We start from the raw sequence: 19,449 nt of genomic DNA, 5'->3' as shown, positions 1-19,449 counted from the left end.
TTTTCTTCTTTTTGTCCGGACTATTTTTTGAAAACAAAATTTCTGCTCCTCTATATTATAAAAAATAATTCTTCCTTTGTCTTACCCTTGCCCATCCTCACTTATCTTTTTTTTTTTAAAATTGTCAGTTTTTATTAAGAATACAAATTGGTTATACAAACAAAAAGGACATAAGGATACAATAGAATTATTAAATAAAGACTTAAAAGAGCAAAAAGGCACTACAATTTCTTTCCAGAAATCTTCATAATCACAACAGGAGACTCAGCATTTTATGTAAGCACTAAGTTAGGCTAAATAAGCAGCAGTAAAAATGATCTATGTGTCCAGCAGCCTTGCAACAATGGGATTTAATCAAATAATGATTACCTGTGTCAGAAATACTTTCCATCCTAAGTGGCTTCTCAGCTGATTTTTTTTGCCAGCATTCTGTTTTTTTTATTTATTGAGAAATCTTCACACATGCATTTTATACATGGTGTACAATCAATGACTCACATCATCATATAGTTGTGTATTCATTACCATGATCATTTTTTAGAACATTTGCGTCACTCCAGAAAAAGAAATAAAAAGAAAAGACTCATACATATTGTACACCTTACTCCTCTCTCACTGACCATCAACATTTCCATCTACCCAATTTATTTTACCCATTGCCCCCCGTTATTTATTTATTGATTTTTTATCCATATTTTTTACTCATCTGTCCATACCCTGGATATAAGGAACATCAGACACAGATTCTCACAATCACACAGTCACATTGTAGACATTATATCTTTATGCAATTGTCTTCAAGAATCCTGGCCCCTGGAACACAGCTCAACAGCTTCAGGTGCTCCCCTCCAGCCACTCCAATACACCACAAACTAAAAAGGGATATCTATATCATGCATAAGAACAACCTCCAGGATAACCTCTTGACTCTGTTTGAAATCTTTCAGCCACTGAAACTTTATTTTGTCTCAATCTGTCTTTCCCCTTTTGGTCAAGAAGGCTTTCTCAACCTCTCGATGTCAGGTCCCAGCTTACCCTGGGCTTTCTGTCCTACACTGGAAGGGAGATTTACACCCCTGGGAGTCATGTCCCACATAGGAGGGCGGGCAGCATCCTCGTTTATCTTAACCAAAAGATTTCTCTAAACTTCTACTCTATAAATAAGTTTTGCCTCTTTTCCAGAAGGCAGAAGTAGCTGCATTTAGGATTATTCATGTATTTCTCCCTTCCTCCTACACTTGAGTAAATTTTGAAGCAGTTGTGTTTTACTAATGTTTTCATTTGCCCGCAATTCAAGAGCCCTCCCTAACTGAAGAAATTGAGATGGTTCTGCAGATGATTTGACCCTTATTCAGATTATACAAAGACCATTAATGTTAACATTTTAGTGTATTTTATTCTATTTGTTTGTTTCTATATAATTTTTCTTTTATTCTTTTTTAATATTTAGCCTCGTACTGGCCATTTCCAAAAGTCATACCATATTTCAATCTGATTTTATTTTCTTCCCTTTGAAAAATTTAATTTAGCATGTTTTATTATAGTGCGTCTCTACTGGCACCAAATTTTTCAACTTTCAATGATATAAAAATGTTGTAATGTCAGTCTCATTTTTGACAGATATTTTTGCAATATATAGAATTCTGGGCTGGCAGCATTTTCTTTTCTTTCACATCTTTCTTTTGAAGATGTGATTCCATTGTTTCTGAAAAAATGGCAATTGTTCTATTATTTCACCTATGGGTAAAGTGTCTTTTTACCTCAGGCTGCTTTTATGATATTTTCCCTTTATCTTCCTTTCTCAGCAGTTTATATATGAGATATCTATGTGTGTTCACTGTATTTATCTTGCTTGGGACTTGTTGGACTTCTTTGATCTGCAAATTGATGCTTTTCACTAAATTAAGTATATTTCCAACCATTATTTTTAAAAATATTTTTTATCCCTTAGTTTCTCCTACCCTTCTGGAATTCCAGTTGTGCATTATGTCATAATGCTAGATTTTTTCCCAAAGGTCTCTAAGATTCTAAGATTCTAGCTTCTTTTTTCCCTTCAATCTTTTCCCTCTGTTCTTTAGGTTAAATAATTTCTATCAATCTATCTTCAAGGTCAGTACTGCTTGCATGTGCAATCTCCAGTCTTCTCTAAAGACCATGCAACTAGTTTCTCATTTCAGCTATTATACCCTAAAGTAGAATTTCCACTTTTTTATACTTTCCATTTCTCTGGTGTGATTCCATTTTTCTTCACTCATTTTCTTCTTCTCCTTTAAGTCCTCAAATGTATTTATAACAGCACCATAAAGTCTTGGCCTGCTAATTTCAAAATTTGGGTCATCTTTGGTTCTTTTTTTAATACTACATTTTTACTTGATAGTGGCTCATAATATTCCACATCTTCACATGTCCTTTAACATTCCCTCTATGCAGAACATTGTCATAGAATGCCTATAGTGTAGGGCATTTGGATTATTTTGTCCAGTTTTAGAGGTTGAGTTTTGTTTTGCAAAGAGTTAAATACAGTAGGGCCCCCATATCCACGGGGGAAACATCCCAAGACCTATAATGGATGTCTGAAATCATGAATCTAAGCTACCACCAACACCCTAGCTTGCACTGTAGCAGTTACTTTTGCAGTTTGAGGTGAACAGAAAATCTAGCATGGATTTTGTCTTTATGCTTCATTGCTTCACAATTCAAAGATTCATTCTTTCCATACAACCTCACAATCTCCACATAGAAAAAGATTTTCTTTCTTTTTCAATCGTATGGAGTATTTTTACTTTTTCACTAATGGGAAGAATTTCACAGCTTCTCTTAGGCTTAGAAGAATGACCAGCAACACTACTGTTGTACTTCAGGTCCATTATTACAGTAACTAAGGACTTTCTTAAACCATGATAACACTACAACAAATGCAGTCGGCGAGAGCACTGGAGGCAAACTGGAAGGAAGTTTCACATGGAGCGTGGGTTCGGGGACAAGGGAGAGGAGTCGTGTACTAGGCTCACAGACTTCACCATGTTACAGCTTTACTTGCTTGGCAGGTGGTCTGAAATTTAAGCAGCATTTATTTTTTTATCTTTTGGAATTTTCCAGGTTTTCCAAATTTTTCTCTTTTTTTCTTTGGTTAACTGTGGGTAACTGAATTAGCAGATACTAAATCCGTGGATACAGGGGCACAACTGGTACTGGCAAATGCATTTGTTCCTATAAAACTTGGTTTTATTCTTAGCTAGAACAAGTCTATTTCAATCTCCAACTTGGTCCTGGGGCAAGGTCCTTCTTCTATGCTTTTTATATCTAAGACAATGCCTTTTTGAAGTCTTAAACGAATGTTTTAGACACTCTGCAAAGACTCTCAACCCTGGCTAAGCCAGCATTCTAAATATCCCAGTACTTTTTGTCCTCTAGAGACATTTCAAAATAATTGTAGCACCAAAGGGATTTATTATTCACTAAACGGGAAGTCCAGAATTAAGAGGGTTGATGAACTCGGTGGCTTAGTAGTACAACTTCTTTCCATTGTTTTCCCTCTTCCTTCTTCAGCAGAGCATCCGCTATGGTCAACGTGCTCAAGGCATTCAGAATATGCTAGTGAAAGACACAGACAGAAAACCCTTGCTGTTGTGGAGCTCACACTGTTACCTGGGGAAAGGTATAAACAGTGAATGTGATATATTGTAACATATATAAACAATGAATATAATAAAAAGGAAATTATATAGCAGGCTAAAAGGCGATACATTCTATAGAGTAAAAGAAGAATTGGGAATTCGGAAATTAGATGACTTGAGGACCATTCATCTCTTTGTCTTGTGACAGGAAGCTGGTGGTAAATCCAAATATTTCATCCTTACAACATCCCAAATCCACAAGGCAGAACACTGCTTTCTTTTGGCTGTTTTGAAAAGTGAAAAAATGTCTCCAGAAGTGCTGCATCAAAATACCTTACGATTCTTTGGGGGCTTGTGCTTCAAGTTCATGTCTAAGTTATTTACAAGGAGCAAAGAATGACCATGATGGAATGAGATTGAGCAAGATTCAGTCCTTGGAGCTAGAGAAGGACCCAATCTCTCTAGGTAGTCTCATATTTAAAAAGAATATATGTTCTTTGGCAAGGAATAAGTCTATGGGGCATAGTGAGGGATGACTATTTGGACATTTAACCAAAGTAGCTGCCATAACAAATTAATCTATTGAAGACTTAGCTTCCCTTTCTGCAAGATAAAGATATTGAGGACATCAATTTCATTGGGATGTTGAAAGACTTAAATGAGGTAATGCATATAAATTGCTTAGTAAAGACCTGCCGTATTATGAATACTCATGTTTGTTATTATACTTATTTTAATTTTATTAATAGACAACACAACACTCATACAGAGAAACTTTGTGGTGTGTATTTATTACTATGTATGCACTGTAAAAAAAAGGACACTACAGGACTAAGTGTATTGTTAAATATATATAAAGGTCCTTAGTGCTAGGACCTCCAGATCTGTATGTTAACTTCAGAGCTGAAGCGCTATTAATTAAAAACTCCCTTCGATAACTTTTTAGAAATACATCTGCAGCTAGATTCTCCTAGTGTCCTTACTCTTTCCCCTAGGAGTGCTTTAGGTATCTTTGGAAGCATCTAAGTTTATTTTTTCATGATCCATATTAAGATCAACAAGGGCATAATTAAGTTATTACTGCTGCTGTGGAAAGTATATGAGTTGGAATCATTTTCCCTTCCAAGTAATACATGCAGCATGCAAATGTGAAAGCTTATTCACCTGCCAATTAAGAAACCAAGAAATATATTGAAAATTCAGAATAACTTTTATTTTCTAAAATAATTTGCCTGACATTGTAATTTCATCTTTGTGATGGCAAAAGTTATCACATCTTACACAGCTTCATGCAAAATGGTGGTGTAGAGAGGTGTGGAATTGAGTTAGTCTTCTAGAGCAGCTTATGAATAGCTGGGAACTGCCTGGAACAACTGTTGGGGGAGACATCAACAACTGGACACACACCATACACCAGTCTGGAAAGGGTAGAAAGACCAAGGACACAGCAGGGATCTATAAGTAAATCCCCTGAATTTCAAAGGCTGGTCCCCTGTCCCCACTGGCATGGCAGGCTGTTGGAGACACGTTCCCATGGGAAAAACAAGAGTTCCCTACTAGGAGCAAAGGAAGGTAGCTCAACCAAGTACCAATTGTGGTTTTAATTAACAAACTTGGACTGCTGAATACAAGCTCTAAGCACGGATAAAGCAGGAATGACCTCTGCCTGAGGTCACTTTGGGCAGAGAGAAGATGGAACTGATGAAGAAATTAAAAAAAAAAAAAAAAAAAAAAAACAGGCTTTTGTAATTGACCAAGCTCAGAATACTAGAAAAGAGCTATTCCCCTTTATAGAGCCAGGTACCAACTCCAGCTCTTGACTGGTGAACCTTGAGGAGTGGGGACTGACTCTGAAAAGGGTTTTATTTTATTTTTTTCTTTCTTTTTTTCCTTTTTTAAATATACTCTAAGTAGCTCATTAGGAAAAACCTCAGGCATTTTCAGTTATCAGTGCTGACCAGGCAAGGATGAAGTTAAGATAGTTCTGAGAGTCAAAGTAACAAGTCAAGTTAAGGAGATGATTTCCTAACTGGCATATCTTCCCCAAGAAAGTGGGAGGCAGGGCCCAGCTCAAATGGTGACCCTCCTTCGGAGACAGTTTTAAGCTTGCTTTCCACATCAGCATCTGTCTCAATCATGCCCAGGTATGCTGGTTTGAAAGGATGTATGTCCCCTAGAAAAGCCATGTTTTAATCTAAATCCCATTTCATAATGGCAGAATTATCCCTATTCAATACTGTATGTTTGAATCTGTAGTTAGATCATCTCCCTGGATGATGTGATTTCATCAAGAGTGGTTGTTAAACTGGATTAGATGACAACATGTCTTCACCCATTTGGGTGGGTCTTGATAAGCTTCTGGAGTCCTATAAAAGAGGAAACATTTTGGAGAAAGAGATTCAGAGGGAGCAGAGAATGCTGTGGCACCATGAAGCAGAGAGTCCACCAGCCAGTGACCTTTGGAGATGAAGAAGGAAAACACCTCGCAGGGAGTATCATGAAACTAGAAGCCACGAGAGAAAGCTATCAGATGACGCTGTGTTCACCATGTGCCTTCCAGCTGAGAGAGGAGCCCTGACTGTGTTCATCATGTGCCTTCTTGCTTGAGAGAGAAACCGTGAACTTCACTGGCCTTCATGAACCAAAGTATCTTCCCCTGGATGCCTTAGATTGGACATTTCTTTTTTTTTTTTTTTTATTAATTAACGGAAAAAAAGAAATTAACCCAACATTTAGAAATCATACCATTCTACATATGCAATCAGTAATTCTTAACATCATAACATAGATGCATGATCATCGTTTCTTAGTACATTTGTACATTTGCATCGGTTTAGAAGAACTAGCAACACAACAGAAAAAGATACAGAATGTTAATATAGAGAAAAAATAAAAGTAATAATAATAGTAAAAAAAAAAACCGATAGCTCAGATGCAGCTTCATTCAGTGTTTTAACATGATTACTTTACAATTAGGTATTATTGTGCTGTCCATTTTTGAGTTTTTGTATCTAGTCCTGTTGCACAGTCTGTATCCCTTCAGCTCCAATTACCCATTATCTTACCCTGTTTCTAACTCCTGCTGGACTCTGTTACCAGTGACATATTCCAAGTTTATTCTCGAATGTCCGTTCACATCAGTGGGACCATACAGTATTTGTCCTTTAGTTTTTGGCTAGACTCACTCAGCATAATGTTCTCTAGGTCCATCCATGTTATTACATGCTTCATAAGTTTATCCTGTCTTAAAGCTGCATAATATTCCATCGTATGTATATACCACAGTTTGTTTAGCCACTCTTCTGTTGATGGAGATTTTGGCTGTTTCCATCTCTTTGCAATTGTAAATAACGCTGCTATAACATTGGTGTGCAAATGTCCATTTGTGTCTTTGCCCTTAAGTCCTTTGAGTAGATACCCAGCAATGGTATTGCTGGGTCGTATGGCAATTCTATATTCAGCTTTTTGAGAAACCGCCAAACTGCCTTCCACAGTGGTTGCACCATTTGACATTCCCACCAACAGTGGATAAGTGTGGCTCTTTCTCCACATCCTCTCCAGCATTTGTCATTTTCTGTTTTGCTGATAATGGCCATTCTGATGGGTGTGAGATGATATCTCATTGTGGTTTTGATTTGCATTTCTCTAATGGCCAGGGACATTGAGCATCTCTTCATGTGCCTTTTGGCCATTTGTATTTCCTCTTCTGAGAGGTGTCTGTTCAAGTCTTTTTCCCATTTTGTAATTGGGTTGGCTGTCTTTTTGTTGTTGAGTTGAACAATCTCTTTATAAATTCTGGATACTAGACCTTTATCTGATATGTCATTCCCAAATATTGTCTCCCATTGTGTAGGCTGTCTTTCTACTTTCTTGATGAAGTTCTTTGATGCACAAAAGTGTTTAATTTTGAGGAGCTCCCATTTATTTATTTCCTTCTTCAGTGCTCTCGCTTTAGGTTTAAGGTCCATAAAACCGCCTCCAATTGTAAGTTTCATAAGATATCTCCCAACATTTTCCTCTAACCGTTTTATGGTCTTAGACCTAATGTTTAGATCTTTGATCCATTTTGAGTTGACTTTTGTATAGGGTTGAGATATGGGTCTTCTTTGATTCTTTTGCATATGGATATCCAGTTCTCTAGGCACCATTTATTGAAGAGACTGTTCTATCCCAGGTGAGTTGGCTTGACTGCCTTATCAAAGATCAAATGTCCATAGATGAGAGGGTCTATATCTGAGCACTCTATTCGATTCCATTGGTCGATATATCTATCTTTATGCCAATACCATGCTGTTTTGACCACTGTGGCTTCATAATATGCCTTAAAGTCAGGCAGCGCGAGACCTCCAGCTTCGTTTTTTTTCCTCAAGATACTTTTAGCAATTCAGGACACCCTGCCCTTCCAGAAAAATTTGCTTATTGGTTTTTCTATTTCTGAAAAGTAAGTTGTTGGGATTTTGATTGGTATTGCATTGAATCTGTAAATCAATTTAGGTAGGATTGACATCTTAACTATATTTAGTCTTCCAATCCATGAACACGGTATGCCCTTCCATCTATTTAGGTCTTCTGTGATTTCTTCATCAGTTTTTTGTAGTTTTCTTTATATAGGTTTTTTGTCTCTTTAGTTAAATTTTTTCCTAGGTATTTTATTCTTTTAGTTGCTATTGTAAATGGAATTCGTTTCTTGATTTCCCCCTCAGCTTGTTCATTACTAGTGTATAGAAATGCTACAGATTTTTGAATGTTGATCTTGTAACCTGTTACTTTGCTGTACTCATTTATTAGCTCTAGTAGTTTTGTTGTGGATTTTTCCGGGTTTTCGATGTATAGTATCATATCGTCTGCAAACAGTGATAGTTTTACTTCTTCCTTTCCAATTTTGATGCCTTGTATTTCTTTTTCTTGTCTAATTGCTCTGGCTAGAACCTCCAACACGATGTTGAATAATAGTGGTGATAATGGACATCCTTGTCTTGTTCCTGATCTTAGGGGGAAAGTTTTCAATTTTTCCCCATTGAGGATGATATTAGCTGTGGGTTTTTCATATATTCCCTCTATCATTTTAAGGAAGTTCCCTTGTATTCCTATCTTTTGAAGTGTTTTCAACAGGAAAGGATGTTGAATCTTGTCAAATGCCTTCTCTGCATCAATTGAGATGATCATGTGATTTTTCTGCTTTGATTTGTTGATATGGTGTATTACATTAATTGATTTTCTTATGTTGAACCATCCTTGCATACCTGGGATGAATCCTACTTGGTCATGATGTATAATTCTTTTAATGTGTTCTTGGATACGATTTGCTAGAATTTTATTGAGGATTTTTGCATCTATATTCATGAGAGAGATTGGTCTGTAGTTTTCTATTTTTGTAATATCTTTGCCTGGTTTTGGTATGAGGGTGATGTTGGCTTCATAGAATGAATTAGGTAGTTTTCCCTCCACTTCAATTTTTTTGAAGAGTTTGAGGAGAGTTGGTACTAATTCTTTCTAGAATGTTTGATAGAATTCACATGTGAAGCCATCTGGTCCTGGACTTTTCTTTTTAGGAAGTTTTTGAATGACTGATTCAGTTTCTTTACTTGTGATTGGTTTGTTGAGGTCATCTATTTCTTCTTGAGTCAAAGTTGTTTGTTCATGCCTTTCTAGAAACTTGTCCATTTCATCTAAATTGTTGTATTTATTAGCATAAAGTTGTTCATAGTATCCTGTTATTACCTCCTTTATTTCTGTGAGATCAGTGGTTATGTCTCCTCTTCCATTTCTGATCTTATTTATTTGCATCCTCTCTCTTCTTCTTTTTGTCAATCTTGCTAAGGGCCCATCAATCTTATTGATTTTCTCATAGAACCAACTTCTGGTCTTATTGATTTTCTCTATTGTTTTCATGTTCTCAATTTCATTTATTTGTGCTCTAATCTTTGTTATTTCTTTCCTTTTGCTTGCTTTGGGGTTAGTTTGCTGTTCTTTCTTCAGTTCTTCCAAGTGGACAGTTAATTCCCGAATTTTTGCCCTTTCTTCTTTTTTGATATAGGCATTTAGGGCAATAAATTTCCCTCTTAGCACTGCCTTTGCTGCATCCCATAGGTTTTGATATGTTGTGTTTTCATTTTCATTCGCCTCGAGATATTTACTAATTTCTCTTGCAATTTCTCCCTTGGCCCACTGGTTGTTTAAGAGTGTGTTTTTGAGCCTCCACGTATTTGTGAATTTTCTAGCACTCCACCTATTATTGATTTCCAACTTCAATCCTTTATGATCTGAGAAAGTGTTGTATATGATTTCAATCTTTTTAAATTTGTTGAGACTTGCTTTGTGACCCAGCATATGGTCTATCTTTGAGAATGATTCATGAGCACTTGAGAAAAAGGTGTATCCTGCTGTTGTGGGGTGTAATGTCCTATAAATATCTGTTAAGTCTAGCTCATTTATAGTAATATTCAGATTCTCTATTTCTTTATTGATCCTCTGTCTAGATGTTTTGTCCATTGATGAGAGTGGTGAATTGAAGTCTCCAACTATTATGGTATATGTGTCTATTTCCCTTTTCAGTGTTTGCAGTGTATTCCTCGCGTATTTTGGGGCATTCTGGTTCGGTGCATAAATATTTATGATTGTTATGTCTTCTTGTTTAATTGTTCCTTTTATTAGTATATAATGTCTTTATTTGTCTCTTTTAACTGTTTTACATTTGAAGTCTAATTTTTTGGATATTAGTATAGCCACTCCTGCTCTTTTCTGGTTGTTATTTGCATGAAATATCTTTTCCCAACCTTTCACTTTCAACCTATGTTTATCTTTGGGTCTAAGATGTGTTTCCTGTAGACAGCATATGGAAGGATCCTGTTTTTTAATCCATTCTGCCAGTCTATGTCTTTTGATTGGGGAATTCAGTCCATTAACATTTAGTGTTTGGATAATATTTTCCTCTACGATTTTGCCTTTTGTATTATATATATCATATCTGATTTTCCTTCTTTCTACACTCTTCTCCACACCTCTCTCTTCTGTCTTTTCATATCTGATTCTAGTGCTCCCTTTAGTATTTCTTACAGAGCTGGTCTCTTGGTCACAAATTCTCTCAGTGACTTTTTGTCTGAGAATGTTTTAATTTCTCCCTCATTTTTGAAGGACAATTTTGCTGGATATAGGAGTCTTGGTTGGCAGTTTTTTTCTTTTAGTAACTTAAATATATCTTCCCACCATCTTCTAGCTTCCATGGTTTCTGCTGAGAAATCTACACATAGTCTTATTGGGTTTCCCTTGTATGTGACAGATTGTTTTTCTCTTGCTGCTTTCAAGATCCTCTCTTTCTCTTTGACCTCTGACATTCTAACTAGTAAGTGTCTTGGAGAATGCCTATTTGGGTCTAATCTCTTTGGGGTGCGCTGCACTTCTTGGATCTGTAATTTTTGGTCTTTCATAAGAGTTGGGAAATTTTCAGTGATAATTTCTTCCATTAATTTTTCTCCTCCTTTTCCCTTCTCTTCTCCTTCTGGGACACCCACAACATGTATATTTGTGCGGTTCATATTGTCCTTGAGTTCCCTGATACCCTGTTCAAATTATTCCATTCTTTTCCTGATAGTTTCTGTTTCTTTTTGCAATTCAGATGTTCCATCCTCCAAATCACTAATTCTATCTTCTGTCTCTTTAAATCTATCATTGTAGGTATCCATTGTTTTTTCCATCTTTTCTACTTTATCCTTCACTTCCATAAGCTCTGTGATTTGTTTTTTTCAGTTTTTCTATTTCTTCTTTTTGTTCAGCCCATGTCTTCTTCATGTCCTCCCTCAATTTCTCGATTTCGTTTTTGAAGAGGTTTTCCATTTCTGTTCGTATATTCAGCATTAGTTGTCTCAGCTCCTGTATCTCATTTGAACTATTGGTTTGTTCCTTTGACTGGGCCATATTTTCAATTTTCTGAGCGTGATCCATTATCTTCTGCTGGCGTCTGGGCATTTAGTCAGATTTCCCTGGGTGTTGGACCCAACAGGTTGAAAGATTTTTCTGTGAAATCTCTGGGTTCTGTTTTTCTTATCCTGCCCAGTAGGTGGCGCTCGTGGCACACGTTTGTCTGCGGGTCCCACCAGTAAAAGGTGCTATGGGTCCTTTAACTTTGGAAAACTCTCGCTGTGGGGGAGATTCGCCAGCCGAAGCGGCTTGAAAGAGTGCCAGCCAGCCCGGGGGTCCGAATGCGGGGAGGGTCACTGGCCGCTGCAGCCCGTGAGAGCGCCCGTCCGAATTTCCAAGTCGGCCCAGGGCGCCAAGCGTGGAGGGAGGGCGCCAACCACCGTGGCCCAGGAGAGTCCTCCGTTCCCAGCCGGTTACCGGGGAGTCACGTGTTTGGAAGGGACCCCCCCCATCACCGTTCTCCACGGCCTGGGGATTTCCAATTCAATTCTCTCAGTTGGTCCGGGGGGCTGCGCGTGGTGGGGGCACCAGCCGCCGCGGCTTGAGGGGATACCTGCCCAATTGTCCCAGCTGGCCCGGGAAGGAGGAAGGAAGGGACTCAGGCCGCTTGCCACCCCGCCCGGGAAAGCCCGCGCCCCTTGTCAATCTCACCAGAGCGGGTTCTCTCAGCCAGTCAGCCGTTCCAGGATGGGGTACACTGTCTTTTTTATCTCTGTCGTGGCTCCGGGAGCTATTCTGTATTGTTTCTACTCCCCTAGTAGCTGTTCTAGAGGAAGAACTAAGATCCGCTCGTCTTACTAAGCCACCATCTTCACCGGAAGCCAGATTGGACATTTCTATGGACTTGTTTAATTGGGGCATTTTGTCAGCTTTAGAACTGTAAACTAGCAATGTATTAAATTCCCCTTTTCAAAAGCCATTCTGTTTCTGGTATATTGCATTCTGGCAACTAGCAAAGTAGAACACCATGGCAGGCTGAGAATTAAAGGCTCCACACCACTTTATGCCAGTGGGGAGCAGTGGGCTGACACCTGCCACCTGCTGGGCAAGATAGGAAAATCAGAGCACCTAGAGGCTCCACAGGAAGTCAGGTAACCTGCTGGGTCTCATCCTCAGGGAAACTTGATGTTGATTACACCTTCCTCCTGACACCTGGATTTGCTTTGTGTGGGAAAACCTGACTGGGTCAATCACATCTTGGGAGACCCTCCTCAAAAAAAGGTTTTAGGTAGGCAGGGTGAGAAACAGAAAATCAAGAGCTGAAAAATTCTGAACAGTTCAATAGAAGTTGTGCTAGAGGTCTAGAATAAGTTGAACTGAATGCAAAAAAAAAAGAAAAGACAGACAGAGAACAAATCCAATTGACAATAAAACCCTAGGTAAAGAGTAAAAATGACCTCCAGAATAAACTAATCAAGGAAATCAGACACTGAGACACCAACAAAAAATTAAGTGTCATGCTATGAAAAACAAAGATATGACCCAGTCCAAACAACAAACTAACGTTAAAATGAGAGACAAAAGTTAAAATAACTACTTAATATTCAATCAAACATGCTAAACCAAGTTAAAAATCAAATCAGTGAGTTAAGGGAATATATGGCAAAAGAGATGAAGGATATAAAAAAGACATAGGGTGACCATAAAGATGAACTCGAAAGTTTGAGAAAACAAATGGCAGAACTTACAGCAATGAAAGGCACAATATAAGAAATTAAAAACATAATGGAGACATAAAACAGCAGATTTAAAGAGTCAGAAGAATTAATTGACTAGAGGACAGGAAACATGAAATTTGACACACAAAAGAACAGGTAGGGAAAACAGAAAAATACGAGCATGGTCTCAGGGAATTAAATGACAATATGAAGCACTCTAATATATGTGTAATTGGTGTCCCAGAAGGAGAAGAGAAGAGAAGAGTAAAGGGGTAGAAAGAATAACACAGTGATAATACTTAACACTGAAAATTTCCCATCTCTTATGAAAGACATAAAATTACAAATCCAAGAAGCATAGCATACCCCAAACAAAATACATATGCAGAGACCTACTCTAAGACACTTAATAATTAGATTACCAAATATCAGAGACAGAAAATTCTGAAAGTAGCAAAAGAAAAGTGATCCACCACATACAAGGGAAACTTGTATGTACAGATTTTTCAGCAGGAACCATGGAAGTGAGAAAGTAGTGGTATGACATATTTAAGATACTGAAAGGAAAAAACTGCCAACCAAGAAATTTATATGCAGTAAAACTGTCCTTCAAAAATGAGGGAAAGTTTAAAATATTTTCAGACAGAGTCACTGAGAGTCTGTGAATACAATATTCACTCTACAAGAAATACTTAAGGGAGCACTACAGGCAGACAGGAAAAGACAGTAAAGAGATGTCTGGAGACAAGTGTAGAAATGAAGACCCTTGGTAAGGGTAAAAAGAGAAAAAAATTAATATTTGACATATGAAACCCAAAACACAAGACGGTAGAAGAAACTACTGCCTTTACATTAATAACATTAAATGTTAATGGATTGAAGTGCCAATGAAAAGACATAAACTGGCAGAATGGATTAAAAAACAGGACCCAACTATATTCTGTCTACAAGAGACTCACTTTATACCCAAGGCCACAAATATATTGACAGTGAACGGCTAGAGAAAGATATTTCACACAAACAACAACCAGAAAAGAGCAGGGACAGCTATACTAATATCCAACAAATTTGAGTTTAAATGGAAAACAAAAGACACAATGAAGGACATTATATATTAATAAAAGGAACAATTCATCAAGAAGACATAACAATCGTAAATATTTATGCACTGAGCCAGAGTGCCCCAAAATACATGAGGCAAACACTGACAACACTGAAGGGAGAAGTAGACACTTCTACAATAATTGTTGTAGACTTTAATACACTGCTCTTATCAATGGATAGATCTAGACAGAGGATCAATAAGGATACAGATTTTTCATAATTTGATAAATGAACTAGACAACCAACATTTTCAAAACATTACACACCATAACATCAGGATACACATTTTTCTCAAGTGCTCATGGATCTTTCTTCAGGATAGATCACATGTTGGGTCATAAAGCCAGTCACAATAAATTGAAAAAGACAGAAAGTATATAAATCATTTCTGGATGATAATGGAATGAAGGTGGAAATCAATAGCATGCAGAAGACCAGAAATTTCACAAATATATGGATACTAACAACACAACTCTTAAACAACCAGTGGGTCAAAGAAGAAATTGCAAGAGAAATTAGTAAATATTTTGAGGAAATGAAAATGAGAGCACAAAATATCAAAATTTATGGGATGCAGCAAAGGCAGTGCAGAGAGGGAAATTTGTTGCCTTAAATGCCTATATTAAAAAGGAGAAAGAGCAAACATCAAAGAATTAACTGTACACCTGGAGGAACTAAAGAAAGAACAGCAAACAGAAGAAAAGAAATAATGAAGATTAGAGCTGAAATAAATAAAATTGAGAAAATGAAAATGATAGAGAGTATCAACAAAATCAGAAGTTAATTATTTGAGAAAAATCAATAAAATTGATGGACTTTTAGCTAGGCTGGAAAAAGTGAGAGAGAGAGAAAGGATGCAAATAAAAAAAAAAGAGCAACTATATGCTAGTAAACTAGACAACATAGACTAAATGGACAATGTTTTAGAAAAAGCATGAACAACCAATATTGACTCGAGAAGAAATAGATGACCTCAACAAATCAATCACAAGTAAAGAGACTAAGTCAGTCATCAAGAAGATACCAAAAAAGAAAAGTCCAGGACCACATGGCTTCACATGTAAATTCTACCAAACATGCGATAATTAGTACCAATCATGCTCAAACTCTTCAAAAAAATTGAAGAGGAGGGAAAGGTACCTAACTCATTCTATGAAGCCAACATCACCCTAATACCAAAGCCAGAAAAAGATGCTACAAGAAAAGAAATTACAGACCAGTCTCCTTAATGAATATAGAAGCAAAAATCCTCAACAAAATACTCACTAATCAAATCTGGCAGCACATTAAAAGAATTATACACCATGACCAAGTGGAATTTATTCCAGGTATGCAAGGATGGTTCAAGAAAAGAAAATCAATTAATGTAAAACACCACATCAATAATTCAAAGCAGAAAAATACATAATCATTTCAATTGATGTAGAAAAGGCATCTGACAAAATTCAACATACTTTCTTGATGTAAACACTTAAAAAGATAGGAATAGAAGGAAACTTTCTCAACATGTTAAACGGAATATATGAAAAACCCACAGCTATCATTATACTCAACAAGGAAAAACTGAAAGCTTTCCCTCTAAGATCAAGAACAAGACAAGGATGCCTGTTGTCACCATTGTTATTCATCATTTGGCTTGAAGTTCTAGCTTAGAGCAATCAGACAAGAAAAAAGAGATAAAAGACATCCAAATTGAAAAGGAAGAAGTAAAACTTTCACTGTTTGCAGATCACATGATACTATATGTCAAAAATTCTGAAAAATCTACAGCAAAGCTGCTAGAGCTAGTAAATGAGTACAGCAATTTGGCAGGGTACAAGATCAACACCCAAAAAACCAGTAATGTTTCTATACACTAGTAATGAGCAATTTGAGGAGGAGCTCAAGAAAAAAATTTTATTTACAATAGTGACCAAAAGAATCAAATATTTAGGAATAAATTTAACCAAGGCCACAAAAGACTTATACACAGAAAATTATTTAAAAATTGCTAAGAGAAATCAAGCAAGACCTAAATAAATGGAAGGACATACTTTTTTCATGGTTTGGAAGACTAAGTATAGTTCAGATGCCAATTTTACCCAAATTGATTTATAGATTGAATGCAATACAAATTAACCTCCCAAAAACTTCCTGTGCAGAAATAGGAAAACCAATAATCAAATTTATTTGGAAGGGAATGTTGCCCCAAAAAGCTAAAAAAAATCTTGAGAAGGAGGTATGAAGTGGGAGATCTCAAGCTACCTGACTTTAAAGCACATTACAAAGCCACAGTGGTCAAAACAGTATGGTACTGGCATAAAGGTAGACATACTAACCAATGGAATCAAACTGAATTTTCAGAGATAGGCCCACTTATATATGGACAATTGATCTTTAATAAGGTGGTCAAGCCAACTCAACTGGGGCAGAGTAACTGCCTCAATAAATGGGTTTGGGGAATTGGACAACCATATCCACAAGAATGAAAGAGGATCCATATATCACACCATATACAAAAATTAGCTCAAAATAAATAAAAAACCTGAATGTTAGTGCTAAGACCACAAAACTTTTAGAAATATAGGGAGATGTAGATTGAGAGGTGGTGGATTTCTAGAACTTACACCCAAAGTGCAAGTAATGAAAAAAAATACATAAATGGGAGTTCCTCAAAATTAAAAACTTTTGTGCATCAAAGGACTTTGCCAGGAAAATTGAAAGGCAGCCTACACAATGTAAAATAATACTTGGAAACCACATTTCAGATAAGGGTTTAACGTCCTATGTATATAAAAAGATCCTACAACTCAACAGCAAAAAGACAAACAACCCAATTAAAACATAGGCAAAAGACATGGGCTTTTCAGAAGAGGAAATACATATGAAAACATGAAATAATGCTCAACCTCACTAGCTATTAAGAAAATTTAAATCAAAACAACAGTGAGCTATCATCTCACACCTAATAGAATGGCCATTATATTTAAAAAAAATAAAACAGAAAACTACAAGTAATGGAGAGTATGTGGAGAAAGAGGCACACTTATTCACTATTGGTGGGAACATAGAATGGTGCAATCACTCTGGATGACAGTTTGGTGGTTCCTCAGGTAGCTAAGTATAGAATTGCCACATGATTAAACATCCCCATTACTAGATATACATTCAGAGGAATTGAAGGCAAGAACACAAATGGACATTTCCATACCAGTATTCATAGAGGCATTGTTTACAATTTCCAAAAGATGAAAACAGCCCAAATATCCATCAAGAGATGAGTAGCTAAAGAAACTGTGATATATATAGACAATGGAATATTATGCAGCTGTAAGACAAGATAAAGTCATGAAGCATGTAACAATGTGGATGAACTTGACATTATGCTGAGTGGAGTTATCCAGAAACAAAAGAATATATACTGTGTGGTCTCACTAATATGAACTAAAATTAATGAGTGAGCCTTGAGAGTTAAAGTTGAGAACAGGTTACCAGGAGCTAGAAAGAGGATAGCGATTTGGCATTCGATGTTGAAGGAGTACAAAATTTTCAACAAGACCAGTTGTACAGATCCAGAAAAGGATCACACCATACTATCTGGTGGTAGCACAATATTGTAAGTTCATTGAAAGAAACTCAATCTGAGTATAGTTGAGGGAGGAGGGCTGGGGGCACGTATAACACCAGAAGGAAAAATAGAAGATAAAGGCTGGGATAGTATAACTTAGCAAAGCCTAGAGTGAACGCTGTTGGTGATTAAATATATAAATAGAAGATTTTTTTTTTGCGTGAGTTGAAAATGGGAGGGTATAAAACGGTTGGCTGGGGAGGAATAATACAATCAATGCAAACTAGGGCCTATAGTTAACAGTAATATTATAACACACTTCCATTGAATGTAGTAAAGGCAATATGCCAAAGCCAAATGTCAATAAGAAGAAATGGAAGAAGAAATGGAAATGTCCTCATATAGATCGTGGTGGTGAAGGGATGTCTATGTGATTATACTGGAAGCTATTGTTTTCTTTACTTAGTTTGAATTGTATGACACATGAATAAAACTGTTAAAAACGAACAGTGAGATACAAGTGCTGGTGAAAATGTGGAGATAGAGATGTACCTATACACTGTTGGTAGGAAAGTGGAGAGGTGCAGCCCCTCTGGAGGGCAGTATGGTGGCTCCATAGGAGGCTAGGGGTTGGGTTGCTGTATGATCCTGCAACCCCATAGTTAAGTATATACTTGGAGGAACTGAGAGCCACGACAGGAATGGACATTTGCACACTGGTATTTATGGTGGCAGTGTTCTGTGGTTTGTGATGGGTAGAGGTGGCCTAAAGGTATATCAACTGAGGAATGGAAGGAGGAACTTGGGTGTATGTATACAATGGACTGTTGAATGGCTGCAAGAAGGACGGAAGTTGTGAGGCATGCAAGGAGATGAATGAACCTTGAGGACAGTAAGTTGAGTAAAATAAGCCAGAAACAAAAGACAAATATTGTAAGGCCTCACTAATATGGACTAACTATGATGTGTAAAATGTGAGAATTGAATTCAAGAGCAGAGGTTATCAGGTGAAATTCTGTTGTAAAGTTTCCTAGGTTGTAAATTCTTATAGCAGTCATATCTATTCCAGAATTGTTACTGTTGTTTCTAAATTCTGAGATGCTAGGCTGTTTGTGTATAACCTGTCTGTTCCCTGGAACTTTGGGTATCTGTGTAACACCTGAAACTCAGAGCTAAAGTTCTACAGCTCTGAAAGTCAGCCTTACCCCATACAGCAACTATTAAAAACACTGAAAAAGTAATCAGACTTCAATTAGAGATATAAATGAAGCTGATCTGGGTAGGACAAAGGCAAATCAGACTAAAGGGTAAAGGATGATAATGACTGAATTTTAAAACTTCAACTTCTGTGTAAGACCAAAGGAAAAAAATGTTTATTTGGTGCAAAATTTATATTTTGGTAGCATGTTATCAAATTTAACTTGTATGGTCAGTGTATTCAAACACCATAATCACATGGAACCTTGAATAGGGAGTGAGATCTGGATGGTTTGTACAGGGTAGTATGATGCCCTGATACAATCCAGAGTAATCTGGGCAGAAGATTAAAAGGTATTTGAAAAGTCCCCTTGAGGGAGTGGGGGGGGGGGAGGTGAAAATATTAAAC

At 36.9% G+C, this 19,449-nt stretch overlaps 1 long non-coding RNA gene across 1 annotated transcript; it reads left to right on the top strand.

The window, feature by feature from the left end:
* The first annotated feature begins 2,040 nt into the window (after positions 1-2,040).
* On the top strand, positions 2,041-3,725 carry LOC143686260 (uncharacterized). The gene is made up of 2 exons (XR_013176991.1): positions 2,041-2,109; positions 3,550-3,725. It is a non-coding gene; the product is annotated as an uncharacterized LOC143686260 (long non-coding RNA).
* The last annotated feature ends 15,724 nt before the right edge of the window (positions 3,726-19,449 follow it).

Source organism: Tamandua tetradactyla, chromosome 6, assembly GCF_023851605.1.
Source record: "Tamandua tetradactyla isolate mTamTet1 chromosome 6, mTamTet1.pri, whole genome shotgun sequence".
Lineage (NCBI taxonomy): Eukaryota > Metazoa > Chordata > Mammalia > Pilosa > Myrmecophagidae > Tamandua > Tamandua tetradactyla.
The sequence above is the reverse complement of the archived record's forward strand: the minus strand, read 5'-3'. Positions and strand labels throughout refer to the sequence as shown.